The following is a 16,671-nucleotide window of genomic DNA, read 5'->3' on the forward strand; positions in this document are numbered from 1 at the left end:
ATGCTAAGGCTGCCTGAGGGAGAAATGACTGTTTGCCCTTGTATTCACTGGAAAGGTGAGAGCAAGTTTAAACAAGAACAAAACATTTGATGGTCTTTGTAAGATATGATGACCTTCCTTGATAAAAGTGTAAATTAATGAGTGTCAGCGGATCAGGTAACTTGCAACAGCGGTAAAGACCTTATGAACAGTGAATAACAGGCTAAGAGGGCACACGAGAGAGCCACGAGGGTGCAGTGCCACCGTTACCTGGTGCAGAATAAACATTGCAATGGTAGATGGTCTGTTTTTTTATAGTGCTTTTGTAGTCTTGATGACCACTCAAAGCTGCAGTACACTACAGTTTTGCCATTCACACATTCACACATTAATTCAGCGCATCTATGCATCTATACATACCAGAAAGGACGTTCTTCTTTCTTTGCATAACAACCTTCCGCTTGATAACACAAAACATATGATCTGGCTGATCTGGTGTCTATTTGTCAGACTGAAATATGGCAGCACAAAATGGCAGCCGCTGTAAAGGTTTAGTATAGATTCTTGTTGCCTCATAAATGTTTTATATTGTTACATATCATTAAAAACACTTTTATTTTGAAATGATGTGAAATATAATCAAATATTACTATTGCGATCTCATGATGGAATATCATATAATTTTAAGCTCCTATCACCCATTGTGACAGAACAGTTGTGTTTTCCCAGTGCACCATTTATTATTCCCATAGATCCTTTTTTTAGAACACTGCCTTTCTATGGCACAAACTCACCTTTCTATTACTATTACACCTTATATCACTTACTGCTGCCCAGAAAACCTCACAATGAAAAGTTTGTGCATTATGCATCAATAAGGTCCTATTTATGTCCTAGCAGACTGACAACAGCTTGACTGATGTTAATTTAATCTGCACTGTTCTTTGGCCCAAAACTGCCAGCAGCAGCTCCCCTGTCACCGACAAAGCAGCTCCATCAGTCACAGAGCACTCTACTTATTTCTGCTATAAGACGACTGTCAAGTGTCTAATGCAAAGGGGGAGCCCAGGGACAGCTGCGACTTCTGTGAAGGCCATATGGATCAAATATGACCACATTGATATATTACTGTGAAAATGAAAAACTAATAGAGCTTAGGACTGCGTTAATACTTCATTTTCAGTAACCAATGATGTACATAATGTAGATTATGTGCAACATTAATATCCTAAAAGATTTAACTTAAAAATTGAATAGACTCTTACAAAAAGCACTGATAATTGATGATACTACCAGACATGGATACTGATGATATTACTATTTCATTTCCAATGAACAAAAAAAGAGAGAGTTGAAAGAGAGACTGAAGTCAAAGATGCAAAATGTTATATATTATATGATATGATTATCACACAGTTCAAAGTCTGGCCCACGGTCAGATTTTGTACAGCCATAATTGTCACTGATATTAAACATTTGTGTTCCAATGTTGTTGTTTATTGCCCGCACTCTCAGGGATAAACAGGTTAAAGACTGGGATAAATTTAATGTAAAAATGTGACAAAGAGTATGCAACAAATCACACAGTGCATGTTATTTCAGTCACTGTATGTCAGTGAGAAGGACAAGCCAGCGGAAATAAATCTGTGGATAAGTCGTCACGGTAGCGGCAGCGAGGCTGCCTCCGCTCAGGAGGAGGGGAGGGACGGGAAACCACTTCACATTACGCTTCATCAATAACCTTTCACAAAACATAAAGAAACGTATGGAGACAAATAAAGAAAGAAAATAATATAAGCTATATCAAAGTCATAAAAGAGACGGCCACCTAGCAAGACATCTTTTCATCTCCAGATTGACAAGTGTCCCATTGTTGTCATCCTTCAGCGCGACTTTGTTGTTGTTGAAAGCATCTCTGGGTTGCTCTTATCAAAGGCATAAATCACAGAGCTGGAGAGAGAGAGCCAGGTGGCTTTCATATGAACTGCTGCACACATGCTCATGTCTCACCTCTCCTCTGATCAGCAGAGACCTACAGTACAGCACACTGAGACTTCCCTTCACATGAACAACACAGACTGGTGTCTGGGAATGAGCCAGAGAGAGAAAGCATTGACACACACACCAATAATTCAATTATAACCACACTAATGCAATACACTTATTATTGCAACTCATGTAAACACCTTAACTAGGTTATCTTACTTACATTAAAGTCCTAATCAGAGTGAGCATAACTTGATTAACAGAGCAGAGCTGCTTGTCAATCATTGAAATTATTCTTGCTCCAGCTACTTTCAGTGTTTAGATTCTGCTGCTGCCTCACAAAGGTCACTCAGACAATCTGATTTCAAGCACATTTTAAACTGAGCCTTGAGTAGAGGTGACATAAAACTAAAAAGGAAATAGGTAAAAGCCACACGTCTTGTAACAGCTCAAGTGCTGCATAAATGTATCCCTACCAACATTTAAATTGATTGCTTTATAGCCTATACTGCAACCTGGCACTTAGCATATTAACTTAATTATTATACAGTTCATTTAAACTTGAAGTAGCTCATGGGCAAAGGCAGGACCCTTTAAAATGACACTCTTAAAGGGACACTGATTTTACACGTGAACTTTATTTTATTTTTAATGAGGAGCACTCTATCAGTCTGTGAAAATAGTTGAACAATGACTTTCATGTCCTTGGAAGAAATGCTGCAAAGTTTCAACAAACAACCCAGATGATGTCATCGCAGATTTGCAACAGAAGACCAGTCTGCGTCAGGTGCGAACAGACAGGAGTAATCAAATGACACGTTAAACAGTATTCTGCCTCACGTCCGAGGCAAAACGTATTCTGATTCTAATTCTGATATGCAATCTAGTTGCAATAGAGGTGCAGGAGATTGACTCAAGCCAGAGATTAATGCCAGAATATCACACACTGTATCAATTTAAAATCACTGCCTTTTCAATCTGATAAATGTTCTTAGAAAGTCATGAGTTTTTTTGTTTAATATTTTCCAGCCTTCTATTTATTTACATCTGCAGTACACCTCTGAGCCACATGAGGGAACCTGTTTTTTTTAATTCATTTTGCACCAAAGTCATGTTTTTTTGCCATAATAATCCCTGATTCAACAGCCAGCCATAGAAAATGGATATTCAAAATCCCAAGCTAAATAACAAAGTGGAGCTTTAGTTTGCCAAACTATCACCTACTGTCAAACCTTGTCAAATAGGGATGGGGTGGCTCAGTGGTTATGACCAGTACCCTGTGTGTAGAGACTTCATGGTCACAAGTTCAACTCTACCCCGTGCAGGTTGTACTCAATTCCCTTCTAAGTTGCGTTGGATAAAAGCGTCTGCTAAATGACATGTAATGTAATGTAAAATAGCTCTCTCTGTATAGTGGTGTCTAGATCTTGTGTTGCCCGGTGACATTTCCATGCAGGAAGTGATTTGTTTTATGTCAAGACAGATGGAGGCAACAGCAATCTACATAGTTTGAAGAACGATTGAAAACATAAAGTGAAACATAAATACACCATCTTCTCTACTGTGACCATTACACCTTTAACTGGTGTTTTTCTACACATCCATCTCTTCTGTTCAGGAGAGCAGTGTCCTGCAACGTGCCCATGCTACAGACGCTAAACATTCTTGTGAAGAAATGAACAAGAAGGTCAGAAGTGAGATAAGGTTCAGCCACAGCTCAGCCCTGATTGAGCTTGTGCAGGGACTGAGTGATTTGCTCAAGGACACTCCAGCAGGGTAGATTTGTGCTGACGAGGAGCCCTTCAACTGAAGAGCAGTCTCCATTATTTTGACATAATCTGTCAAATCATAGTGAATTGGAGACTGCCTCACCAGCTTCTACACTCACCGGCCACTTTATTAGGTACAGAGGACACCTAATACATTGACAGGAAAGGCACCCAGAGTGGTCTTCAAGCTTCGACATTTGACATGATGTGCATTCTATATATTAGTGGACACTCTCTTGCAGTTTGCCTGTTGAAGCTAATCAGAAAGTAACAATATACTGAAAAGGCACCAGAGGGCAACTCCTTTGGTTGCCAAAAGAACTCTGTTTGAATGGAAGTCTACTGGAAAATGATCTTCTACTTCTCACTTGATTTATAATGTCAGTAAACATTTTCCTGAGGGGTTAATGGTCTTCATCACTAGTCTCAGCTCTTCTTCAACAGAGCACGGTGTCAGTTCTGCAAATGATGTTCCCATTTAGAGGAACGTAGACGATAAAGCTCAGCACATATGAGTGAACACCAGTGTGACTGACAGCAGGCATTGTCCACTAGGAGCTTGGCTGCTGGTGACATCTGTGAATTTCCAGGAATAAAACCTCAGAATAGCATGAGCCAAATCGCAAATCTTGAAGCTTCAAAATTGTAGTTCATATTCCTCTGAGTGATGTCAACCCTAGTTGCCACTTGGATTTCATGAGAGGTTTTTTTTAGTTACTGTTGTCTCTCTCTCATCTTGAACCAGGTTTGTCATTTTACTCTGACCTCTGGCATCAACAGGACATTTTCTCTCAGAGAACTGCTGCTCACTGGATGTGTTCCCTTTTCAGGACCATTCACTAGATGGCTGTGCATGGAAATCCCAGTAGAACAACAGCTTCTGAAATACTCAGACCAACAACCATGCTTTGTACTTAAATCACCTTTGTTCCTTAAATGCATTAAGTTACTATATGACTGGCTGATTAGATACTTTTACATGTTTAGAACATGTACTTGATGCAGTGGCCTCTGAGTCTATATTACATGATGTAAATGGTCTGGCACTTCTCTAGTTCACTCACACATACAGTGCATCTATGTAGAGTTAAGTGTCATGCCCAATAAGACATCAGCATGTATACAAGCAGAGCTGGGAATCAAACCCACAACCTTCCAGGTGAAAGACAACTCACTCCACCACTGATCCACAGTCGCTCCATGATGTGTATCTGTACACTAGAACCCTACATAAATCAAATACCTTGATGCATTTTAGTGTACTCAAAGTGTCCTTAATTTTGACACAACTCCAGCCTGCACACGTATATGCGGATATGTACTCTGTGTGTGAGGAACTGTGATGTTGTGAAACCCGGAGCTCAGAAATAGCTCAGTGTCTCTTACTTTCTCAGTTCTCAGTGACAAAAGCGCCATTTCTTTGTAGCTTAAGTGCACAGCAGCAAAGCATCAAAGAGGACAAACTCCACTCCTTTGAAGTGTAGCCACACTTTTAACCTCCTCTTTGTGCTACTTCCCATGCAGCTGGGGAAAAAGGAAGCTGCTCCTTACACTACGCCTCCACACTAACCCCAGTATAACTCTCACTCCAACACACATATGTACAGCAGATAAAGAGATAGTTCAGGTTTTTTTTGAAGGCTGAAGCAGCTTGAAACTCAGATGTTTGCTCTCAAAGAAAACACTCAGAAGTCATTGATCCACTACTGCCTCCATCAGTAAGTTGTTATTGTTATTCTGTGACTTCTGTGTTTGAAACTCTTGATAATGCTAAGATTTACCTCAGTCACAAACAACTACCAAATGAGGCCACAAGAGACCAGCAGCTCCTGTGTCACTATGAGCAAAAAAAACATAGATTTTCTCTGTGGACTTTGGTGCAGAAGAGTAAGCTGTTCAGCAAGAAAGAAAGGCTGACATCTTTTTAAGATATGGCGGACTTCCTTTTGTCCTTGTTGTTCTCAGCGCTGACTGTGTCAGTATCTCTTGCAACCACACTTCAAAAAACCCAAACTATTCCTCTGAAGAGGGAAAGAGGAATTAAACAAAAACAAATAAAAACTAATTTGAAAAGAGAAGTGAAATGTGGCAGGTTAGATAAGACAAAAACAAAACATTAAATCCATTTTTGCAGTGGAAACTGTGATAGTAGTTTGTGAATGAGAAAACAGTCTTGCTTCACAACCTTCAAACCAGGGCAGTTTACAATGGTGACTTAAATAGAGACAGAGACAGGGAGGACACAGATGTCTGACCTTGCAGTGGTGCTTATGTAATGGTCTGCTTCAGTGCATTTAACTGCAGTGCTCCTTTTCCAACCTGGGATCAGTAAAGGCAAACATGTCTCTGCAGTCCAGTCTCCTCTGACATCACTTCTGACACTTGGAGAGTATAAAAAGGTCCTGTGAGCTCAGAGTGAATCAGCTGTTATGGCCCTGCCTGTGTGGTCCCAATAGAGCCAATCATACTAATTAAAGAAGACTACTTAGGCCTCCTCTCATTACTGTCCAAGTAAACAGCTTTAATTTTTGATGCATTTTAATGCCCATCTCTGAGTTCTGAGGGTGGTAGTGGAGGGCACACATGAAGGATGAAGGGGGTCAAATCAGGTTTCCTCAAACTGAAGCGTAAAGTGCCCTTTTCACCATTAAATAGGATCAGTCAACTTGTGCATATAATTTCCATTACAAATAAAATATGTATAATAATGATTAAAAGGCCACTATTGTCAACACTGTCACAAACAAAAATACATTTAAAGCCAAGTACTTGAAGTCAGCTCCATGCACTGCCGTTACACAATCTCGCACTGCTCTACATACCAGGGGCAGAGTGTGGCACGACCCAAAAATAGCACTGTAACATCGGCTTCCACTTGATTACTGGAGCTGTAAGCAATGTTTCCACAGACAGCGGAGGTTTGTAGAAGGCTGTGTGCTAAAATTGTGAATAAATGCATATACTGTATGTTAGTATGTGTCAGTGCACTATAGGGGAAGAGAGGACAGGAGAAAGCAGAGAGCTATTAGTACAGTCAGCAGGAGGCAGGATGGAAGGATAAAGGAAAGGGTGGGTGCAGCTGGGAAGAAGTGGAGCAAGTACCTGACTCTCTGAGCTTGGAGCTCTTGAACAGTGGGTGGCATCAAAACAACAGGCAGTAGACATAGAACATGGTCTTGCGGAGACAACTATTGAACTGCTCTGCCTACGTCCATGTCTGTGCTCCTTTTCTGGTCTCCAGCAACATCCCAAGGTGGCCAACACGTCCGAGGCAGGGCAGCTTGAGCTTCACTTCTACTCCAGCAGCTCAACAGCCCAGACATAATGAGTTTTAGTGTTGCCACTCTGCCTCTTACAGCAGCTCATCTTCTCCACCACAGGAACCTAGACTGTGGGTCTCCGTGGCAGACTGTTTGCCTGCTTCACTGTGTGAGGATGTGTCTGCTGTCCTACGGTGAGTTAAGACCCGGGCAAATGAGGTGAGCCTTCTCTCCCCACTTCCAGGAAATATAGCCAGCCTATCTGCTGCTGCTGCCTGTGTCACGGTGCAGTAGCTGACTTTTGCTCACATATCCAAGGAAAGGACATAAAGCGACTTGTGTTTAGTGAGCGTGCAGATGAACACGTGCACTGTATCTACAAAGAAAAGCAAAACCATAGAACAGAACAGGTGCTGAGGGCCATGCAGTCGACTGCTGCTACACCTGTGGCATTCTCTCAGTGCTTCTGTGCACCCATTCAATAGTACAGTAAACTGCAAAACAGATTTGAGTGGTGGCTTAAAGGTACAGTGTGTAAAATTTAGAAACATTTATTGTTGAAGTTTCGTGTTGCAGCTGAATATCCCGCATCTCACTCTTTCCTTTGAAGTGTGTTGGAAAACCTACGTAGCCTTCAGGTATCATTAAAAGTTTAGTTTGGCCATTGTGAGCTATTGTAAAAACATTGTGGTCCAAAATGGCAACGTCCATAGAGTCGACTCGGCTCCTAATACAAATAAAAGGCTCGTTCTGGGATGAAAACAACAATTATATTTTTTTCAAAATTTCTTCCAGATTAAATGAATTTTACCTCAATTTTACACACTGGACCTTTAAAAGGCAGTTTTTTTCTCTTGTTTTTCATATCATAGATGCCATTCAGAGTGACTTGATCAGGTCCAGATCTCGCCTAGTTAACTCTGATTGATCTATGTTCCCAGTGCGTTCTGAATGCATCTTCATATTCAATCTAAAAAACACCCATGTTTGGAGAAACATTCCTAAGCAACCTTGAACACAATTCATCCTCAGGACACATTCTGTTTCCTCAGCTGATGTTCTCTGACCTGCAGTACTTTTTTATACTAATTACTAATCAGCACTCAGACTTTGATTTGTATAGCCACTGACACACTATGAACATTGTTTGTCAATAAAGTTGTTTTTTTCTAAAAGCTAAAAGGGCTATATTTAAATGCACATTTTTTGAGAAAACTGCACCACTTCCCTTCCTTCCCAGACTCTAGGTTGCCAGGTAGAACCAATTCCAGATTAACCCAAAGACAAATCAACAAGGAGTTACAGTTATATGTCTTTACCATAACATAACATAATTAGCAGGCTGTAAATTACATTCTTTGTGAATAAACAGTGAAACTAGTTCAGTTTCCCTACATTTCTGATGACATATCGTGGTCAAACAATACATTTTATACATGCAGCCCCTTTAATATGTTATTTCATGTTTCAACAGCAAAAATACTGCTTGGTTTCACTCAGCTTTTCTCAACTTGCTCTGTTACTCACACAGGCACACAGGTGCACACATTGGACTCATTAAAAGCATTTTTTTTTATGAAAAAACCAAGAAAAATGCATTTGAATAAAGGGTGTGAGAAGCCAAATTTCATGTGGTCACAGGGGACACAAACGATGCACATGCAATAGGATCACTGAGGATGGATGTTCATACCAGGCATAAATGTGGCGATAAAAACCTTAATGAGAATAACTCTTCTGCACCTCCTCTGGTCTCTGTTTATAGCCTCACAACTTAGATTTGACCAATCACAGGTGAGTTCAGAGAGAGGACACTCCTACTGGCTCTTCCTCTACACCTAACTCTGCATACAGGTGTCTTCAGTGGAATGATTGCTACTCCTGCACTGACAAAGAAAGCTCTGTAAAGTCATTAAGCCACATATCATTATCAGCAAAGACCCTCAGAGATGGAAAGATTGTCATGGCTCATCTGTCATGTATGAAACAACTGCAAACTCAACAATCAACCATTTTTCCGGCGATCCCACCGACTGCAGCTCTAGTGGATACAGGAACCGACTCGCTCTACGACCATAGAGAACCATAGAGTAGACAGGACTTGACATACAGTGCTGTCGACTGACGTCAGAGCTGCACACTCACTGCTGTCACTGGGAACGAAGTCATGGCCCGGGGAGGTGTGTGTCCGTGTGTGTCTGTGTGCCTCAGCATTGCTGTGGAGACAGTGAGTCAGACTGGAAAGCAGAGTGAGAGAGAGGGAGGGAGAGAGAGAGAGAGAGAGGGAGAGGGAGAGGGAGAGAGACCCTGGTAAAGACCTTTTGCCTTTGTAAGCAGCCTTGAAGAGTCTCTGATCTTGTCAATGTTGATATGTAAGTGTGTGTATGTGTGTGGTTTAACTGTGTGAGAGAAAGACAGTCTGTGCTTGGTCGTTCAAGCATATGACATCACGATGCACCTCGTCAGGCCCTATTTTAAGGCCTGCGTCTCATGGAGTGCCCGGTCTTCACACACTCATTGGGCAAACGATCAGCCTTGGCAATTAAAGCCAATCTGTGAGTCAGTGTGGCATCAGGAGGGCCATCTGCTTCCAGCCCTGTAGCACTCACTCTGGCCTGTGGGACCACTTGCTGGGATCACAGCTCACCCATGCAGCATAGACAGGGATGGTTCACAGGATCTAAGGAACAATCTGCTGTGGAACGCCAGTCCAATAGGAGCCTCCTCTATCAAGTGCACCACTGTGTGTGTGCTGCTGCCCCGTCTCGCGGGTGTAGTAAAAACACAAACAGTGGGATCTGTCTCAGGCAGGACAATGTTACATGTCCCCACGACACAGGTTAACTCCTCATCAGCCTCAGGCCATTGATTTTTCCACCTGCTCCAATACTGTAGCCAAGGAATGAACTGACATGGGAAATATAAGATGTCTGAATACTTAAGAGAGCTTTACCTCTGCTGATAATGACTGCGCATGTTGTTCCAAACCCCATCATCATCATCCACAAAGGAGGTAATGAACTGAAGCCAGCAAGAGGGGAGGATCGTTGGAAAGAAAGTTTTGAGAGGCATCTTCCACACTTTTGATTAGAGCCAACGCTGACACACATGTCTACATCTGAAGTCACATGTGTTCTTAAAGTGAGAGTCAAATGTTCTTTTTAAAGTGCTGTTGTATGAGGTTCTGAGTACTGACTGATGTGTGCAAAACAGCAGCTTAAGACATGGATGCTCACTCATAATGAAAACAGGACTGCCAGTGGGGACACAAGTAAAATCAGATTTTAGCTAAAAAAAAAATGGTTCAATGTGTAATCATTATTGACATCTCATGGTGACACTGCAGATTGTAACAAATGGAGAAGTCCTACACTCACCCGTCTGTTCCCAAATGCATCAGGGAACTACGGTGGCCTTCACAGACCAGAAAGGAAGTTGGTGTAGTTGTCCATCACCTTATTAGACTCCAGTGGATACTGATCTTATGCAGTAGATTTTATTTAGTTTGCTGTCTTACATTAGTCATAGTCATGTAAGACAGCAATCATTTCCTCTTCATTTGTGAAGTAGGTTCCACCTCAAAACTATATTCAATATTTGCCATTAAACCCTCTTAAATGTTACACGCTTTACTTCAACAAAAGACTCACCTAAATTCAAGTGTCTCCACCTCAAGCTGGTTCTATGAGCAGGTGGTGCACACAGTGCATTAGGGGTAACTAGTGTCAGCACTAGGGCTGCTGACATTATAACCAGAGAAAATGCATGACGTCGATAGACTGCCGTGCACTGAATGGTCACAGGAAGAGGCACGAGAATCAAACCGAACAATGGCAAACTGTAGATCCGTTAAAGAGACTTAACAATCCTGAAAACATAGGTTAATCTCCAACATTTAGCAAGGAAATGTTCGAAAATCTCATCATTTAACAGAGGAATCTGACAGCACTGCTGAAAGCCTGCGATTGCAATTCTATGAACTGCCATCATGGCAGCCTAAGATGCAGCAAAACTGATCTGTGCTGGATTCAACCTGACAGTGTTCACTTTAAATCCATGGAGATCAACCAATATATCACCTGGCATGCTTTTGAGGAGTTTGTAAACAGCCAACCTGCAGTATGATGACATCTTCAACTTGAACTGAAAATTTACAAAAGCCTGGAGGGAGACACATGGATGCCATCTAGCTTTGTGACAAACCTTGAACTCTCAAGTCTACCTGCTAAAGATAGCATTGTTGTCACTGGGAGGATAGTGTTGCATTAGCATAACATTAGCATTAGCAATGGACAGTGCAATGTAAATAACCACTGTGTTAACTTTGCTGTGCAGCTAGCACTTGGTAAATCTAATCTGAATCCATGATTTACCAAGAATTAATCATGACATAATGTTGCTTGTGGGTCTAAAAACAGGCTTAATACACTTAACGTCCTCTGTCATGAAAAAGATCTTGCAAAACACTTAAAACAGGGTATTCTACAAAGACATTTGGATGAAACACACCACATGGACAACTCATCACATAACATAAACAGTACTGTAATATGGAGTTGGCCCTTTTGCAGCTATAACAGCTTCCACTATTCTTGGAAGACTTTCCTTGAGATTTTGAAGTGTTTCTAAGAGAATGTGTGCCCATTCATTCTCTACAGCATTTATTAAATCAGGCACCGATGTTCGATGAGAAGGCGTGTTTCGCAATCTCTGTTCCAGTTTGCTCCAAAAGTGCTTGATGAGGTTGAGGTCAGATCAGTCAAGTTCTTCCACCCTAAACTTGTCAAACCATGTCTTTACCGTCCTTGCTTTTGTGCACTGGGGCACAATCATGTTGGAATAGATAAAGGCCTCCATCAAACTGTTGCCACAAATTTGGAAACATAGCATGATCCAAAATGACTTGGTATGCTAAAGCGTTTTGTCCTTAATTAGCGATCAGTGGCCTAGAGCCCAAAGCCTGATTGAAAGACCTGAATTCAATACTTAACAGGTGTGGCCAAATACTTTTGTCCATATAGTGCACCTTAATTTACAGCTATGTATCATTCATATCAACACATTTTCATCTCATTCCAACAGCAGACAGTTGCTAAACCCTGGGAGGCTAAATGGTGTTTCAGGCCAATGCCATCATGCGACCTCGGGTGCATTGATCATATGCTTGGTTGGCTCTGACCCAGTTTCTAGGACCACTCTGCCCTCAGGAGCTATATATCATGCAAACTGCACAGGTCATCAACTCTTTTTCCCGAGATAGCACCTGCTGGGAGGGCAGCTGTTCCTTATACCTTTGCACACTTCACCTACAGGAGGAAGGGGGTTCAAAAGGTCAGCAGTCTTGTTTTCACTGTTATTTACAGTCATGTACGGCATACCTCTGTCAAAACTAATTGGATATGAAATGTATATTTGGTATGTGTATTCAGGATCAAACATTGTACCAGCAGACTAAGTTTGATCCAGCTTTGATCCACATTACAGACTTTGAATCTGACATGGAAAGCCTCAGGCCACATGCCCGACTTGTGACCTGTCCAGGGTGTGCCCCGCATTTCACACTATGTCAGCCGGAATCCTACGACCCACATGGGGAAATAAAGCAGTAGAAAATGAAGTCCAGATGTGTATATCTCGGCGACATCTTAACAGATCAGGAACAGAAACATTTGATCTGCTATAAGCAGGTACACTATACAGATCCAGAAAGTCTTCTGCAGAAAAATCATTCAACGTATGTATAAATGTCAAGCGATGGAGTACACTTTTTTACAATTATATTTACAATTCATCAATAAAAACAATCTATCAATATAACTAATTCTAAAAGGTCTCAATGCTGACCCTATTCTCCACTTCTGGAACTATTTTGCAGAACCACAGTTGCATTCTGGACTTAGTGCTGCCGATGTCAATGGGAACTTTATTAAAATAGCAAACAAAAAAAAAATGAGACTAAATGTGTTTCCCCTGCAGCACAATGAAAATGGATGTAACCAAACCATTCTCAAATGCTGACACAACTCTGTGCAGATAGGCCTGGCTATGTGAGACAATACAAAAAAATACAGTATATGCATTTTAGCTAGATGTAGTGTCCCTTAAAGGGCGAGACAAAGACAGACATATGAGCAAGTGTGAAGCTGAGCTCCTTATCTTCTGCCTATGGGACAGTCTGACCCTGCAGATTCTATTATTTAGTAGCAGGAGCGAGAAATCAACTTGTGCAGATTCAAGGCTTTTGAAAAGTCATTTAGGTTTGATGGAGTGTGCTGTTGTGTATGGGCATCATTGACTGGTGAAGTTTTAGTTGCAGAGGGATGGAAGGAGGCTACCGCACTGCTAACATTCAAACCTTAGCTCGACAAAGAAAAGCATGATAAGGAAAAGGTGTGGCGACAAAACAAGGAAAAACACACACAATCCATATTTTGGGAATCTAAGGCCTTTTAAATGACCACACACACAACCAATAATTAACCACTACAGCGTGTTGTGAATGTAGTGTGGAGCATTTTAGAAGCAGAAGTCGGGATTAGTTTGTCTTCAAGTGCACTTGCACTTTGAGTTTGTGTATGAATACTGTAGTGCTATACAAATAAACTTGCCTTGCCTTTAATGATAACTGGTAGACTAATATAACCCACCTCTCTCTTCTCATTGCATCCTTACTGCACTTCAACCACCCCCTCTGCTCCTTAATCATTTCCATTCATTCTTTGACTACTTAAAAGGCTGACTCACTGGGCCTGAATTGCTGTTTGTCTGTCATGACATCTTGAGGAGCCGAATGACTGAGTGTTATGTCTTTCTCTCACTCTGTCTGTGTCTCTCCCCTGATGGGATCGCACTAACATCTTCATCCCTGGTTTTTCAGTGTAGCATAATGACCTCCTAGTAGCAGCCCTAATGGAGCCATAATGGTCATTTATGCCAGGGGAGGCTCTGAGGGCACGACTGTGGAGGCAGCAAGTCGCACAAGAACATGGGAGAGTGGAGAGAAGCTCTCAGAGGATCCTGAATCTCAGTCTTTGTTTGACTGTGCGGTTCCCTCTGTGTGTGTGTGTGCACTGAACTGTGCATTCATGTGTGCACAATGAGAGAAACTGATACAACACTAGTTAACAATAGAAAGTACAATATGAGAGGGCGTGTCCCTGCTTTTGCGTACTCACGTGCGTTACGCACACATGCACCCACCATTTTCTGTCTTTAATTACATTTTTCTTTTCATATGGACACACTTCTTATTCAGGCACACATAACGCACACAATAGACTCCACTATACCATTCGGAAACCACTACATATTTTCTGCTTCTATTTCTGCTGACACCATTAGCAGAAACACGGTGTATTAACTGCGATGCATAAACATGCAAATACTGTTTAAAAAAATCAATTTGCATTTAAATATGCACCCCAAACAAAATAATCTTTCACTGTATATAGTCTAAGCCTACGGTACTCTAAGAAAAGTAAGTTGAATGTAGTGTTATCTATGATCAAACAGGATACTTCTTTGAATATGGCTTCTTCCAGACTAGACACCTCATGCTTTGAATGTGGCACATCTTTGGAAGCTCCCCTGGGCGCTATGAGCTGAATAATACAATAGCACATTTATCAGATGGCTAATGCTAATTAGAGTGCTGCGAAAAAAACAAGAATAATGTACAGTAAAGTTCCCTCTGTCTTGACAGCTCCTGTTTTCTCAGCTTCTAGCCATTATTATAACTGCATTTGGGTTTAAATAAAATAAAATAAAAACATCATTATTTTTATATGAAAATGGGAGGAAATAAATACTATAATACTATGAGTTTGATCTGAAGATGTATTCCCGAAATGTAAGAAAATGTTTTCTTTCAAGGTGGCAAAACTTAGGCGCAGCAGCACATGAGCATTTTAATTTCAACCAATCTTAACATTTTCTCGTCTCGTCATTTTGAAGCTATCTGGAAATCTGCAGAATCCAGATAATGGTGTGCGCTTCAACGTCTCATGGACTCAAAGTGAGGTCCTTTTGTATCTCATTTATATTCAAAGATTCAATTTTAGTTTGCTCTTTGCAGTCTGACAAATGTCATCTCTGAAGTCAGATCATCTGAGACAGGTTCTCTAATGCTGCATTTTCATTAAAAGTTGACCCATCTGTCATATAAATATATATGTATATATATGTGTATATATATATATATATATATATATATATACATATATATATTGGTTATTACATTCAAAGAAAGGAAAATGCATTATTTTCTCAACTCAACAAATTTCTGATTTAAAGTAGCACAAAGTTGGATTTTCCACACTCATGTCTGAGTGGGTTCCAACAGTATACTGAAATTCTAAAATGTATTAACAATGAATACACAAACCTTCTAAAAGGGGAATGATGCATTTTATTTTATTATTATTCTTTCCCTAAATTAGAATTCTGTTTTTTTTTTAAATATACTGTTATCGTTATCATTAATTACCTTTATAAACCTAAGTTTATTGTACATGTCAGCTATATTTGTACTTTTTAACAGTTCAAAAAAGTAAAAACAAAACCCAGAAACGCATGCGTTAATGATTGTTTGCGCTGAGGATACACAACATGCATCCTCAGGATACACAACATGCATCCTTGTAAAGCCTATGTGTGATGGACTCAGTCCTTAGAATTTGACGCATCCTGCACATTGGAACAGTCCTTCAGCAAAGTCTGATGACGCATTATCCTTGAAATTCAGCATTTTGTAGATCCTTCCTTGACTTTGACAAACAACCACAGAGTTCTTGTCTGGAAATAGCTTTAGACGACGGCTCACAACTTCCAAATTAACATCAACGCACACAGTGGAGACATTTTTAGGCCTTGAAGAAAATGTCTTGCCCATCCGAAAAAAAGATTCTGGTTAACTCGGTGGCATTATGTTTTACGTAACTCATTCTGACACACATTTCTGTGTAATGTACACAAGGTCTTTAGCGTTGGTTTGAGTATTTAACATTTAAATTACATAGAAATACATGTTTCTAAAAAAAAAAATCTCAAAAAAAAAAAATTACACCTCTCTGAGTCAACTCTGAGTCACGTTGCTCTCTTTCCTCATGAGCTGACATTAAAAGGGACAGCGCAATATAAAATACGTTTCACTCCCAACCTCATCTAATTCACACAGGAGACACTTTCTGTCCTCCTCTGGGACTGAAGTGAAGCGTCCACTTTCCATAGCCAAAGGCAAAATGTCAGACATTAGCACAAATAGACTTTGCTCAGTAATATTGCTTGGTATAATGTTTAATGGCCCAAAATGTTGGATCTCATATGCCAGTTTGCTCTAATTTTTTCAACATTTTAGTCCTTTATAATTTTCAAATAGTAGATAATGAAACTAACAGCAAGGTCATTTATTATATACATATATATATATATACAAAAAACAAGCAAACATAGAGGCTATTTTGTTAATTTACCCTTGGAAAGTATATTATTAGATATGTTAATAAATTACACAGCCACAAAATGTCGTTTGCCTAACATGGCTCACACATTATATCACCTCATGAGGATAATTTTATGCAAACACAATGAGCAACTCACGGGTCATTTTCACAAGGTCATCACTGCAGATCCCTGCAGGGGGCACATTTTTAAACAGTAACATGTAAATTTTGTTACCA

At 40.5% G+C, this 16,671-nt stretch overlaps 1 protein-coding gene across 7 annotated transcripts in view; it reads right to left on the reverse strand.

Annotated features, from left to right (window-relative positions):
- LOC131458280 (RNA-binding protein Musashi homolog 2) overlaps window positions 1–16,671 on the reverse strand; it is a 313,476-nt gene that overhangs the window by 33,243 nt on the left and 263,562 nt on the right. The window lies entirely within an intron of this gene.

This window comes from Solea solea, chromosome 4 (assembly GCF_958295425.1).
Source record: "Solea solea chromosome 4, fSolSol10.1, whole genome shotgun sequence".
NCBI lineage: Eukaryota > Metazoa > Chordata > Actinopteri > Pleuronectiformes > Soleidae > Solea > Solea solea.